General features: G+C 44.2%; 1 long non-coding RNA gene across 2 annotated transcripts in view; it reads right to left on the minus strand.

Annotated features, from left to right (window-relative positions):
• Positions 1-13,759, minus strand: part of LOC116661621 — a 39,913-nt gene extending 26,154 nt beyond the window's left edge. Inside the window, exons 1-3 of one of the 2 annotated variants that reach the window (XR_004317573.1) lie at positions 13,624-13,759; positions 13,265-13,341; positions 10,367-10,525 (exon numbers count right to left, since the gene is read on the minus strand). This is a non-coding gene — a long non-coding RNA (uncharacterized LOC116661621). The remainder of the gene's footprint in view (positions 1-10,366; positions 10,526-13,264; positions 13,342-13,623) is intronic. The other variant, XR_004317572.1, reaches the window with a different exon arrangement.
• Between the last annotated feature and the right edge of the window lie 361 nt (positions 13,760-14,120).

Consider the following 14,120-nt stretch of genomic DNA (forward strand, 5'->3'; position numbering starts at 1 on the left):
TTAACTCAAAGGATTAGATAAAACTGTTTTCTGATCTAAATGTCTTCCTAAAAGCTGGGAGCTATAAAACTCAGGCAATATTGGACTTTCCAGTAATGCTTATATACTGACTTGCAAAAATAACATTAGAACATTTTAAAAATTCACATTTCCCATCAGGATAAGGGTAAATGGTTTTATTTTTACATTCCCCCTTGAGTGAACATGGTTTACTTTCTATAGACTCACAACTTCACAAGGTTTTTGAGGACTACAAAGGGAATGGAGACACGGCACAATGATAATTCTTGGCTTCTTAACAGCATCTTCCTTTTGTATAGCAAACTGTGTCTTGCCATAACTAATGTTATGAGTAGAATATCTCTCAAGAAATGTTTTCACTCTGAGTTCCTGAGCTCAGAATCTGATCTGGCATATTTTACTACTGGAGTAAACCCTTAACCTCAAAATATTAAGTAAGAGTGAGGTCTTTTGGATTTAAAAAGTGGATTGAAAGATACTCTGGAAAGGATTAAGCCTGCCTCTATTCAGTGAAATTTATTAGACATTTTCAGAACTCTGAGACACTGAGGTATTCTCTTTCCCCAGTTATGATTTCCAGTTGCACAGGATCATCCTAGCTAGTGTTTCACAGAAGAGGTCATCTGACAGTTATACAGCTCAGGGATGCAGAGGGCAACATCCTAGTTCCAGGAATAGCATCTTCCTCTGGTGGAAGGGCACCTGACACTTCATCTTACATAAATTCTCTGCAGCACTGTGTAACACTTCCTCCTTCTTCAACCTTTCTTCTCTCTTGGCTTTTGTGACCATGGTCTCTCAGTTCTACTCTGATTTCTTAATTTTCCATCATAGTTTCCTTCATTGGGCTTATTCTTCTTTTGTGTCTCTGAAATTACTTAATTAACCCCATTTAGTTATTACTGTGGGCTGAATTGTGCCCCCCACCAATTTCATACTTTGAAGTTCTAACCCCCAGTGCTTTGAAATGTGATTGTATTTGGAGATGGGGTCTTTAAGGAGGATAGTTAAGTTGAAATGAGGTCATTAGGGTGGGCTTAATCCATTATGACTGGTGTCCTTATAAGAAAAGGAGATTAGGACACAGACAGATACAAAGGGTAGAGCTGAACCACTGGCCATCTTCATTCCTCCTTGGATGTTTTTCACAGACATCACCCCAACTCCCAATCTCTTGCCCTTCTAACTCAGCCTCACTGTCTGCTTTCCTGGGGACCGACCCATCAACACAATGCTTTAGTCAGCTCACTGTAGTCTGTTTACCCATAGATGAAGCAGTAGGATGCATAAGTGGCTAGCAGAGTCATGCTAACACATGGAAATGTTTTTGCCCATTTAAAAAGTTGATTCACAAAGTAGTACCAGATTTTCTCATTACAAGTTTTTATTTATTTTTTATTCAGGGGCTTTTACAGTTAAAATATTCTGGAAGTTGAACAGGAAAACTAAATTGAATATAAATCTAAGTTAATTGCAGATGCAAAATTTTTGTTTGAAATGTAAGCACTCCTCCACTTCCTTTACCCAGAGTTGGGTTAGTGTTCTGTGAACTGCACACAGACTTTTCTTGCTTATTATGGAATTTGCTTTTTATATTTTTGAAGCAGCTAAATTCAGAGGAAACAAAACCAAACTGGTCTCACATTTAGATTAAGTACCTTCTGTGGCTGAGCTACTTCCTCTTGGATGTTTGATTGTCACCCAGACTTAAAGATGATGGTGAATAAACTCTCTGCCTTCCACTTTGACCCTCTCTTGCCTTTCTGATTTCCTACTACGGTTTGTGACACCATGGATATAATCTTCAGTGGATTCAGATATTGGCATTACAAGTGGCTATCATTTTTTCCTATATTCAAAGTCCTTGACAGTAGCTCCCAGAAGACGTCATGTGGCTCCTTACAGTGCTCGAGACAAGAGCAGGAGAGGATAGCCCTTCTGTTTCTTCACTCAGACACTTACTAGATGAACTCTATTTCCCAAATAACTTTTATACAAAGAACGTAATCTTTTATTTCAGATCCTTTCATTGGCTTCCCATCACCCATTTTTTCCTTCAAATCTTCAAGCTGTGGTGTCTTAGGATGTTCAGGCTGCTGTAACAAAATTCCACAAACTGGGTGGCTTATAAATACCAGGAATTTATTTCTCACAGTCTGGCATCTGGACATCCAAGATCAGGGTGCCAGCATGGTGGGGTGAAGATCCTCTTCTGGGCTGCAGACCCCTCGTTGTGTCCTCACATGGTGGAAGGGGCAAGGGGGCTCTCTGGAGTCTCTTCTATAAGGGCACCAATCCCATTCATGAGGGCTCCACCCTCATGTCCTAATCACCTCCCAAAGGCCCCACCTCTGAAAACCAGTCACACTGGGCATTAGGATTTCAACATGTGAATTTGGGGGGACACAGACGTTCAGACTATAGCACATGGACTTTGAGATTTATTGCATCTTTAGCTGTCATTCCCCTTCTTTTCTCCTTATTAACAAGTTTTCTCAGACCTTCTATTCCTCCCAGGCCAACATCTTCAACATCCCTTCCCCATCTTCTCTGATACTAAAGATTACCAGACTGCTTGCCAGCTGTCCTTGATTTACCAATATCTCTTGATCTTCAGATTCCTTCTTAAGACCTATTTCCTCCTAAAGGCCTATTCTAACTGCCTTCAAATGATTTCTCTTTGTTTGGTCATTGTCATAACACTTTCTTATCCGTGACCTTATTTGTGCAAGTGTAATAAGACACGTACCTGGTGGGAGCATAATGCCTGCGTGTGAGAGAAGCAACTGGCAAGTTCACCAATTTCTGCTGTTCCATACAACTTCAGTCAGATTACCCTGCCTTTGTTACCATCCCAGGTGTGTGTGAATAAATGAGAATATGCCCCCAAATCACCATCTTCCATTTGCAGATTGAGGGAATAATTTGGCTTTTTTGTGAGTATTAATAGTTATTTGCTGTCAGAATTAAGGAGTTTATTTAAGTTAACAAATAATTATACTACAAGTAGTCAGAGTGCTGAGTCCAAAACTTGCTAATTCTTCTCTTGCCCTGAAGGGTTAGCCGCCCTTTGTCCTGTAGCTAGAACAGATCTATGAGAATATCTATAAGGGAACCTCATTCATACCAGGCTGTTTGTAGGTACCTGCTCCTTTATCTTCCTGCTAACCCAGACCTCTAGCATCCTTTATTGTCTTTTTGTTCCTGTTTCCTGATGCTGTCTGCCACAGACAGAATATTTGCACTGCCTCCCCAAAAATTAGTGCTAAAATTTAACCCCCAATGTGATGGTACTTGAAGGTGGAGCCTAGAGAAGGCTGATTAGGTCATGAAGGCAAAGTTGTCAGGAATGGGATTAGTGTCCTTATGAAAGAGGCCCCAGAAGACTCCCTCCCCACTTCTGCCTTGATATGAGGACACAGCAAGAAGATGGCCATCTATGAACCAGGAGGAAGACTCTTACCAGACACTGAACCTGCCAGTGCCTTGATCTTGGACTTCCCAGCCTCTGGAACTGTGAGAAATAAATTTATGTTGATTATAAGCCAGTCAGTCTGTGATAGTTTTGTTATAGCAGCCCAAACAGACTAATACATTGTAGAAATTCAATAAATGTTTATTTCTAAATTATTTGGATTTTGTTCAGTGTAACATTCTCTTATTCTTCACATCAGAACTGTCTGAAAGTCAGCTGGAAGTTTCACAGAAATTTATTCACAGTGTTTGCTCACAGCTGTGCCATCTGCACCTTGGGTAGAGAAGGCAAAAGTCTTCATTGTTCTGTCAGCTGTCATTGGATGAAATGATAAGTCACTGTTGAGACTGTCAGGTGATGCTCCTTCTAGGTCTGGCTTCTGGGTGACTGCAGTGCACACACTTCCTTTCCTGGTTTGTCCTTTCAATAAGGAGGTCGCAATCGGAGTGCTTTTATTCCATGCTAAACTGTTCTCTTTGCCTTTTGGCTATTGTAATAATCGGTGCATTGGGTGAGGATTAGATTGGATTTGTGTGTTGTGGCCTATTTCAGAGCAGGAGAGGAAATGTTACAGTCTTCTCAAGAATCACCACTCTGTGAGCCACTTAAAACTCCAGTAGACAAAGTGCCAGGAGAACATTCCATGGAGGGCTGTTTCAGTTGGTGACCTTACCGTCTAGGGTCTAAGGTGGATCTGTATTACCCAGCCTTTAGGCTGCAGACCTCTTTTAACTCTCAATCCCCAAATCCTAATGACACTAAATAGTCTTTTGTTTTAATAAGTATGTAGAAGCTGTCCCAAAACTTTTAGATTTCATGGACTAGTAAATTTCCACACACAAAAAATATTTTGAACACTAGCTTATAATGGTTCCTTTTTTTTTTTTTTTGGCCAGGTTAGAGTAGTCAAAAAAAAAGATCATCAAACTTACATTTTTTCTAGAAATACCTATTGTAGCAGATACTGTGTCCTCCTTCCTCACTGGAAGAACTCCAGTTTTGTTTGGGAGTCTCCCGCTCTCCCATGTGAGTCATTGTTAAATATTGACCAGTCTAGGGTTCTGAGTCCATGCCCTTGAGAGTGATTGGTTTAAGGACAGGCACATGATCTTATTCTGGATAACAATGTACATGAAGAGGGGTCTTGAAGGCTGTGCTGATCATTTTCCACTTGCGTCTCTCCATCCAGAACCATTCTCTGTTTTTCATGGCCTTTCTGGCCCCTAAGGATTGCCCCACAAAGGCTTCCCTGCCTGCCGGCTTCCCACCGAGTTTGGCTAATGGGGGCACTGCTAGGAGCTAAGAGTATTTACCACTCTCCCTCCTGACCCCTGTCCTCCTGGCAGTGATCCTGCCAGCAGCTTAATTCCTCTGAGGCACAGGGCCTGTCTGACAACCTCTTCCTTTGCAACAGCTCTCTTGATTTCATTTCCTCTTGTCCCTTAAGGACCAGAAGTAGTAATAGCTTCCTGCTGTTACTAATCCTTGGCACTTCACCATCTTTCATTGGTCTGTCCCCTTAACACTTCTGCTCAAGGTCTTTAAATGGTCCCTCTGTCAAATTCACTTCAATTAAATTCTGTGAGAGTACCAGCTCTTCCCTATCCAAACCTTGACTGCTATAGGGGGCTCTTGGGAATGGTTCTTAAAAAGAGACATAGAGGAGGACCTAGACCTTCTGGTACTGGAAGGTGGTTGTGTCAACAGGTGACCCCAGGACCTTTGTGGCTGCCACCTGGAATAGTGAGGGGGCCTAGGCTGAGGGAAGCCAACATGACATGGATGGCAGAGAGGGAGACCCAGGGAGCTGTGTCCTTGAGGCTGCTGTGATCTTTGAGTGAACCAGTTCTGGAGATGCTGGGAAGCATGCTATTGAGTTAAGACATTTCCTTATTGGTTATGCTGCTTTGAGTTTTGGTCTTGTGTTCCGTGAGGCTGAAAATTTTCTTAAGTTTAATAAAGAAAATAAGTAGGGTGCAATAACAAAATCATGGGGTGGATATGGGGAGATCTACTTAATGATCACTCAAATCTGGGTGACAGCTGTGTTTCCTCAGGGGCACCCGCTCCACAGTGGACAGTCAATGTGTCAATTAGAGTGAAAAGAGGTACATTTAAAATGATTTGAACAATGAAAAGAGATGATGAACAATGTGCATTAAGATCCTGCTCTCTGCCTCACCTGCTCTTGGTCCCTCTTGTGGTCCTGCTCACGGCCGTGGCTTCTCCTGCCCTGGGCCTCCAGGCCAGCTTGCTCTGTGCTCTGTGACACGTGACCTCAGACTGGGGCTTCCCTCTGTTGATTCTACCTGCTTTTGCCCCCTAGGATTCTCTAGAGTGGAACCTCCCACCATCTGTGAACCTCCATTGCTGCCATTTTCATCTTGTTAAAGCCATTCTTTCTGAAAAATATCATAATTAAAAAAAAACAATCTTCTCCAGTCTGTTTTCAGAACATTTAATTTCAAAAGCTCTTGCCTATGGAGTTATTCTTCCTCAGTTGTAAATGCTATCACAGCTGATATAATGGGTTAAATTCCCCCTTTTTCCAGGCCTCCATCTTTTGGCCCCCTGCTTCTTTTTACTTCTTTGACTCTTTGCCTTCTCAAATCTGACTCCTTCCAACCTTTCCCTTCCAACTCTCACAAAGGAAGTAGGAAGGGGAAACAAGGAAATAGAGGGATGTCAAAATGATTATTTGCCAATGAAAGCAGGAGAGACTCAAGATAAGAGAAGGTCTTTGAGGCCTGGTGTTTCCATGATCCTATTAACCTAATGCTAGCTTGAAAGGCAGGACTTGTCATTTCTTCTTGGGTGAGCTGTTTGCATGAGTGATGCTGGATTTGGAGGCCATGGATGAAAATTATTCTGTGAAAATTACACAGTAATCCCCTGATTTACCCAACCTAGTGGGTAAGTCAGGGAAAATGGCCAGTTCATCTGCTGAAAATAAATTCTTTCCTTTGGAAGATAGTAAAAGGCATAGGAAGACACTGAATAAATGCTTTCTGATGGTGTGGGTGCAGGCCAGGAGCCACTGAGGTCTGGAGGCCTTTCTAGCTGAACGGTTGGAGAGCTCTTAAGCAAGAACAGATGTGCTGAGAATTCACAGAGTCAGATATTTTCACTGTAAGGGGAAGACATTAAAAGGGTAGGGCTCTAAAATGAAAACTGGCTCCTTGCAACATATAAGGCTAAATGAGGTCCCCAGTCAAAAAGACCCTGGGCTCTGTTTTGGGTCCCTCCCTTTTCCCTGGATTTGGGAAATTAGGAAATTTACTCTGCCTTTCTAAGCTTTCAGTATCTTTATAACACTGAAATAATCAGTCCTGTTCTGCCCATCTTTCTGGGGAGACAGGATCATGTGATACAGAATGATAGTGTGCGGTGATGTGTACCACTCCACACATATGGTACCACTGAAGTTTTACTCTCACATGTGACCTGATTGGTCGGTCACCAGGGATTGTGAACACTACCAGTCAGTGCCTCCTGTAGGGGTGGGCTGGAGCTGGCACGTCCCTCCCCCTGGGGAGCTTAAGTTGGCTAGAAGAAATCACGTAACCAAAGCTATGCACCCTGCACTGTGCATGGCAGTGGAGGGTGAGGAGCGTGAAGACAGCTCAGCCAGGCCGTTTATAGAGATGCCTGCTTTTACTGTCAGACTTGAGAGGACACTAAATTTAATAATAATTTGATCATATCTGGCATTTTAAAATCAAATAATGCTTGTTTAAGAAAATTTTAAGTAGGTACATTTTTGATTCCAAGTCTGTTGGCCTCTCCTTTTAAGTATTTCTTAAATCTGTCCACTTCTGTCCATCACCACCACTGCTCATGCCAGGCCTGCATCACCCCCCATCTTGATCATCATGTCACCCCTGGCCTTGTCTCTTTCACTCTGGTCTTTTTCCACTGCCTCCTTAGGCCCCCAACCCCGAGCAAAGCTGCTATCCATGCCCACCCAGAATCTTCTCTAGGACTCTAGTCTGATTATGTCACTTCCCTGTTAACCTGCTCCAGAATCTCCCTGTCACCTTCGGGATAAAGTCAGAATTCTTTACAGAGCATACAGAGCCCCAGCTTACCTCTCCAGCCCCGCTGCTCACTACTTCCCCATCCATACTCAGGCCAGCCAGCACACTCTCAGCACCCAGCCCTCCCATGCCTGGCTGGCTTCTTTCCTGCTCTGCTCTTCACAGCCAGGTTTCACTCTTCTTCCCCTGCTGAGTTCAGACTTTGTGCCTCCCCACAGCTGGGTTAGGCTGCTCCTTGTGCTCCTGGAACATGCGTGCCCAATGTTCCCCCTTCACACTCAGCTGACAGGCTCGCTTCTCACTTCTCTGAGAAATGGGAATGCTCTCTACTTCCTACCAGACCTCTCATCCAGCATTCCTTTCTCCTCTTCCTTTCCTCCAGGTGCAGTTCTCAAACTGTCCCTTCCCCATTCAAGGTGAACCCCTCTGCTTATGCTCTGGACACTCCCCCGCACCTTCTCAAGGACCGCTGCCTTGAACCTCCCCTCTATCTTCAACCTCGTCAAGCCCTCCCTTTCTTCTGGATGACTCCCATCAGCCGGCAAACATTCTTCATGCTCTCCTTGGGCCTTTCAAGGATCTCCAGCTGCCCTTCCATATCTGTTTCATTCTTCAGGAGGTGTCTTCCTGCCTCAGCTCTTCTGCACACCGGTCAGGCATCCCCCTCTGCTGTTTGACTGCAGTAGCCCTGCCCGAGGGAGGCAGTGACCTTCTCTTTGCACACCCAGGGCTGAGTTTCTGTCCTCATCGGGCTCCTCCCTCTGCAACTCTCACCACCTTGCCAGGGCTGCCTCCTGATTCCTCGCCATCTACCAAGCCCTCTCTGCCCTGTTCCTGTGCCCTTGTCTTTCCTGCCACTCTCAGTGGGTGGTCTCAGCTTGACCCACAGCTTTAAATAACATTTATTTGCTGGTGGTTCCTGAATTTACAGCCTCAGCCCGGACCACTTTTCTGCACTGCAGACTCTTGCATTCAGCTGCCTACTCCACATTCCCATGTCGCTGTTTCACAAGCATCTCAAATTTAATGTGTCCTGGAATGAACTCTTCATTCTTGCCACTTCAGTCTATGGCTTCCTGTCTTCCCCATCTCAGTAAATCACATCTTCACCTGCCCAGTTGCTCCATCCAGAAACCTGGACAACCTACTCATCTCTTCTTTTTTCCTACCCTGAGTCAGTTTGTCAGATGTTCCCATTTAGCCCATCTCCAAAGCTTATCTTGAGCCTGGCCACTTAGCCCCAGCCCTTCTTCTCTCCCCATAGTCCAGGCTACACTTGGCTCTGGGAGTGGTCCCCTACTTCCACTTGGGGAAAGCAGCTCTGATCTATGCCTACAGAGCATCCAGGGAAACTGTGATGCCTGCCTGAAACCTTCAGTGGTTCCCCATCATACAGCTCACACAGCCCTGCATGGTCTGCTCTGGCCATTCTTCAAACCCTCCTCTTGCCCGGTCCTCACCCTTTTGCATCACACCCAGCCCATGGCCGGCTCCCCTCATGTCCACTTCCTTGGTTCACTGGTGTATACTCAGTCTCCGGGAGCTGCCGGCGACACAGATACTGTGTGAACAAATATTTGCTTTGATTGCTAAAATTATTGCTGTGTGCTAGATCCTGGAGTAACCAAGATGAGCCAGACAGAATGCTCTTAGTCTAGTGAATGACACAAATGTGTACACATAGAATATTGTTTGATATGATAGGTGTGATCATGAGGAGAAGGCAACCCTGGGGCTAGAAGAAGCTTAGAAAAGGTTTTCAGGGAAAGAAATATTTGAAGTGAGTTGATGAACCTCTACAGAAATCTAAAACAGTATATGAAAACAATAACTCAGGAAGTAGGATAATGGAAAAATATGTAGAAATATTAATATTTGGTGGCTTCTGGCTTTTAGCTTGGTGAAAAATTTTTTTCTATTTTAATATTTCCAAATACTCCATTATGAATTTTTTATTTTTTTAATTATAAAAAAAGTTAAAAAAAACTTGGTGGGAAATAGTTCTTTGACACACACATGTACACACACATAGTGATATCTTAACACAAGACAGGCAGGGATGTCTTGCAATGAGTTTTCTCATCTGTTTCTGGAAATCAGCTACAGTTCCTGAAAGTAAAACTTCTTGAAATAAATTTTCCCCAAACAGGAAAAAAAAAGTAGAAGAAAGAAAAAGTGAGAAAAAGGATGAAATCCTTTTCCTCAGTTTACGAGTTGAGCAGGTAGCCGGTAAGGACAAGGAGGAGGACAGAAAATAGGATTTTCTTGTCATGTTCCACTTGTAAAAGTCAGTGGATATTTTTACAGGTACTAGCTAGTCCTTCCTGAAAATCCTCTATGGGGACAGGCTGTGAAGCAGCAATAGGAAAGATAAATGCTATTCTGGAGAGTAATTTTAGTGCAGGGTGGAGAATGTGAAGAGAAAAAAATTAAAGATCAAGTGGAAAATCCATACACAAGCCAACCCACACCACAGAAGCGTCGAGCACCATGTTACCTAATTAGTCCCTGCACCAGGCAGGGGCCTCTCTCTGCAAATGCCCCTCCCCTCATGGCGGGCTGCCTGGCAGGGAGCGTGTTTGTACCGCATGCCTTATGGGTGGCTATCATTTTGCAGGGAGCAGAAGGCTTGGAAAGACCACCAAGCTGTGACCTTTTCCCCTTATTCAACAATGCAAATATATTTTTCTGTAATGGGTATTTAGATGTTTCTGAGCGGAGCATTCAGAATGCAGGTGTGTGTGTGTGTCTGTGTGTGTTGCAGGTGGGGTCTGCTTTCAACCTCTGATCTCTTTTCACCTCAGCTCCTCTTTCTGTCCGGGCATAGACTCACATAGACTCACTAAGACTTGGGTCTCCTCCTCCTGTTTTACTTCTGTGCTGAAATGATCCCCCTTTAGTGCCCTTCTGAAGTTTAGAGTTTTCCATGCTCCTCGTGGCAAGCTTTCGTGTCTCCAGTTGCCCTGACTTGCAGTCTCCAGTAACCACCTAGCTGTGGGAAGCAAGAAGGGAAATGACGCTGTAATGAGATAAACTGGTTTGTGAGCAGGGCTTCAGTTTTCTCCCCTCCCCTTTGCTCACACAGCAATGTCTTTCTCCATAGGAGTTTCAGAGTCAGAGAATGTGAAATGACAGAGACTGTCCTGAAGATTTGCTGAGAGCTCTATACTTGGACCTCCTTAGTAACCTCAAGAAATCTGAGGAAATGTGACTTCCCTCCTGGGACAGCTCACTGGATGATACAGACCTGTTCTAGACAAGGGCGGCCAGTGGCTGGAAGCAAGAGTCACACCCCACACCCAGCATTGAGCTATTTTTCTTCTGGTCAAAGGACCTTTCACTCCCACCCAGGCAATCAGTATTTTCTAATGGTTGGCTTTTAAGACATCAAAGCAGTAGGATCCATGGGCATAATTTCACATTTAATTTAAAACAATAGACAATCCCAAGGGACTTTGCATAAAGGAGGTGGCCCCTGGTCTGGTCTTAAGATACCTGCTGTATTATATCCCAAAGGCCCTTTTGGTGGAGGTTGTCCAGGCAGTAACTGGGAATGTTTGCTCTCCTTGCCTTCAACCCCCGGTCTAAGGATATGTCCATTCCTCTATTTTAATTATTATCCTTTGAGAGATTTAGTCAGGTCTGGTTAGGTTTAGAATTAAGTTGGAACCTGGCTTGGAGGGGTTTTATTGATTTATTTATTTTTCACTTTGGCTATAATTAAAAATGGTACAAGGGGGTCAAGGAAATTCAGACAAGATCTCTATTTTGTCCTCTTGTTGCCGAGAACCTGACTTGATAAAGCAGTGATTTGAGATGATGACTGTTGAAATCATGAGTTCAGGGGAGCTTCCTTACAAAAAGCTGGCCTGAGCCTCAAGATGGCCAGAACCCACACCTGCCCAACTGACCTGGGGTGATCAAGGTCTTCCTTTGCCTAGGACTGTCTCAGTTTTAAAACTGAATGTCTTAAATCTTGGGAAACCCCTCAGTCTTGAGAAAATCAAAGTGGTTGGTCACTTACTTGGAATTAAAGTTTGAATGAATCAAAGCAATGAGATAACTGGGAAATACACTTGATACCTGGTTTTAGTTTCCTTTGTGTGTAGGATGGACCCTGCTCACACTTGTTTCACTAAAGGGCATGGGGTGGAGATGGAGAAGAAGTAGAGAAAAGAGGTGGACATGGACTATTTCTGTGCACTCAAGGCAGCTCATTTTTAATAGTGGCCAAATTTAGATTACCCAGGGGGACATGTGATAGCCACATAGGTTGAACCTAAGCTAAAGAAAGCAATTTCTGCTCAAAAATAATGGGATGGAGAATGAATCTTTGTGTAGAGAATCTTCCTGAATTCTTAGGCAGACATAGATACTTTTTCCCTGTGTGCACCCTGCTCCCCATCAGCAAACCTAAAAATTTTCAATTTATGTGTGCACACAGACCCCTGGTGAGGAGAGACTGTGTCTTTTCATATTGGCATTTCTGGCACCAAGCACTGTGACTTGTACATAGTGGGTGCTTAATAAATTGAAAAATAAAGTAATAAATGCACACCCGGGGGTCAGAGGATTGTTAAAGGAAAATGAGGTGTTCTCATCTTCACCTTCAGATCCTTGGTGGAGCAGGGTATGAACATTGGATTTGTGAGTTTTATTTTCACTTTACTTTTTTCCCTTTTAGATTCCATTAAAAGGGGTAATGCAATTGTTTATCATTTTTTTTTTTTTGATGAGTTAGAAAAAAATATTTTCACAAGTATCTGTCTTGCTCAGGGTGTCCGTCAGGAGAACCCACCAGCCCTCATCACCCTCACAAGTTGGCTGTCTGGTCTCCATATCCTTCATGTGAAGGGACATAGTCCCACCTTCCCCAGGTGTGCTTGATAACTGTTCACCTGGCTGCCATCACTGTCCAGCTGCTCCGTGAGGACACTATCCCTGATATATATGCCTCTGGGACCCCAGTAAGCCCAAGGGAGAGGGTGTATGGAAGGCTTCCATGTCCTACTGGGGAGTTGAGGTAAGCCCTATAGAGTCCTTCCTTCCTTTCTCCCTCCCTCCCTTCCTTCATTTTCTTCCTTCCTTCCTTTCCTTCTACTGAGAAGACAGCCATCTATGAACCAGAAAAAGGGCCCTCACCAGACACTGAGTCTACTGGCACTTTGATCTTGGACTTGCCAACTTCCAGAACTGTGAGAAAGAAGTGTTTGTTGTTTAATTCACCTAGCGTGTGGTACTTTGTTGTAGCAGCCCGAACTAAGATGAGGGTCTTGCATATATCAAGGGCTCAGGAAGTGTTTGCTGGATGAATGTGTCTGACATAGTGGGTGTGGTCCCTGGAGAAGGTTCACTCTGGCCTCAGCCCTCAGGATAGAGGCCGGCCTTGTGAAGGCTAGTGGTGAAGGCAGTGTCACCCTCTGAAGCATCACATATTGAAGCCAGGTCTTAACAATTTCTTGAATCTCCTCTCCTTTCCATTCCCACTGTGACTGCCTTTGTTTACCCTTTTAATATTTTCCCTGGACTCCAGCCAGGACAGTCTAACAGTGCTGTCCTCAAACTTCCCACTCTCCTGCTGTGGTACAGCTTTACTCCTCAGCACTCTCTCCTTGCAGGGTAAATCCTTCCAAAAGGTTGATCACCTCTTTATCAAAATAAGCAATGTGGTGAGCTCATTCTTCTGGTTTTCCTGATATTCCCAATATCTGAATCTTTGTGTTGTACTCACCTTATCAAGCTGAATACAGTTGACACTCACTGAGTCACTGAATGGATAGAGCAACCCAGCAGTGTATGAATGGTTGCCTGAAAAAACAAAAGAAAGATCCATTATTAACTGCTTTAGGATAGAAGTTGAAAACTGGAGGCTTGAGGGCTGGATCATATCTGCAGACATGTTTTCTAAAAAATATTTTGAATAGGGTGCCAGTTTAAGAAATTGGGAGATTTTACATTAAACAATCTGGATTTGTGGCTTCTCTTGGCATCGCTGCACTGGGCTTGTTCCTAAAGATCAGAGTCAGTTGCCCACCCCTGCCGCAGCCGCCTCTTCTTGGTGGTCCCCCTTGGGACCGATCTTTATGTTACCTGCTCAGTGTGTTCAGCCTCAGAAGCATGACCAATGCTCTGCTCTGATGTGTTCATGCTCGAGGCCACCACGTGTGGGATGTGTCGGAGGCCATCACTGCCCCAAGGCTGCATCCCGTCCCCTGCTGCCTACGTGCCTCCTTGTCCCTGCAGGACAACATTCGAAAACCTGGTTTCCAATTTGAACTCAGCCTTATTTAGAGAATTCATCTCCCTCTTCTGGGTGTCAAAGTCCTTATTTATAAAAATGAGTGGTCCAGGCAGATGAGCTGTGAGGTCCTTGATTGCCTGAGATTCCTGTGAGTTTATTCTGAAGTGTTTGAGTGTGCAGTGTCTTCCTGATGCAAGACCCAGGACTAGCGGGGAAGGGACCCTAGTGGGAGTCTTGTCTGACTTAGGGATAATGGCCTGTCGTCCACTGTCAAACCTCAGCAGCCAGTCAATGATTTTGTGGTCAAGGGCATTTCTGAAACACTGGATGTGCTCCCCCAGCTTAT

This window comes from Camelus ferus, chromosome 35, assembly GCF_009834535.1.
Source record: "Camelus ferus isolate YT-003-E chromosome 35, BCGSAC_Cfer_1.0, whole genome shotgun sequence".
NCBI lineage: Eukaryota > Metazoa > Chordata > Mammalia > Artiodactyla > Camelidae > Camelus > Camelus ferus.